The sequence below is a fragment of the Vanellus vanellus genome, assembly GCF_965231255.1.
Source record: "Vanellus vanellus genome assembly, chromosome: 6".
Taxonomy (NCBI): domain Eukaryota; kingdom Metazoa; phylum Chordata; class Aves; order Charadriiformes; family Charadriidae; genus Vanellus; species Vanellus vanellus.
Window position 1 is genome coordinate 16,298,232 of NC_138911.1, and position 274 is coordinate 16,298,505.

The following is a 274-nucleotide window of genomic DNA, read 5'->3' on the forward strand; positions in this document are numbered from 1 at the left end:
GGTAGGGGGGCAGGGGGGCGGTGGCGCTGTTTACCGGCCCGTCCCTCCCCCCTCCGCCCGCTACTGTCATGGCGACGGGGGAGGGGCCATCACGTGAGCGGGGAGGGGGGCGGGAGGGAGAAGCCGGCCCACCCCACGTGACCGCAGGGGACGAGCCGTGGCGGCCCGTTCCCCTGTCACGTGAGACGGGCTCCTTCCCCCTCCCCTCCCCCGCCTTCCCCGCGCCCCGCGGCTTGTTCCGGTCACGTGCCCGCCCCCTGCCCGCCCCATGGCC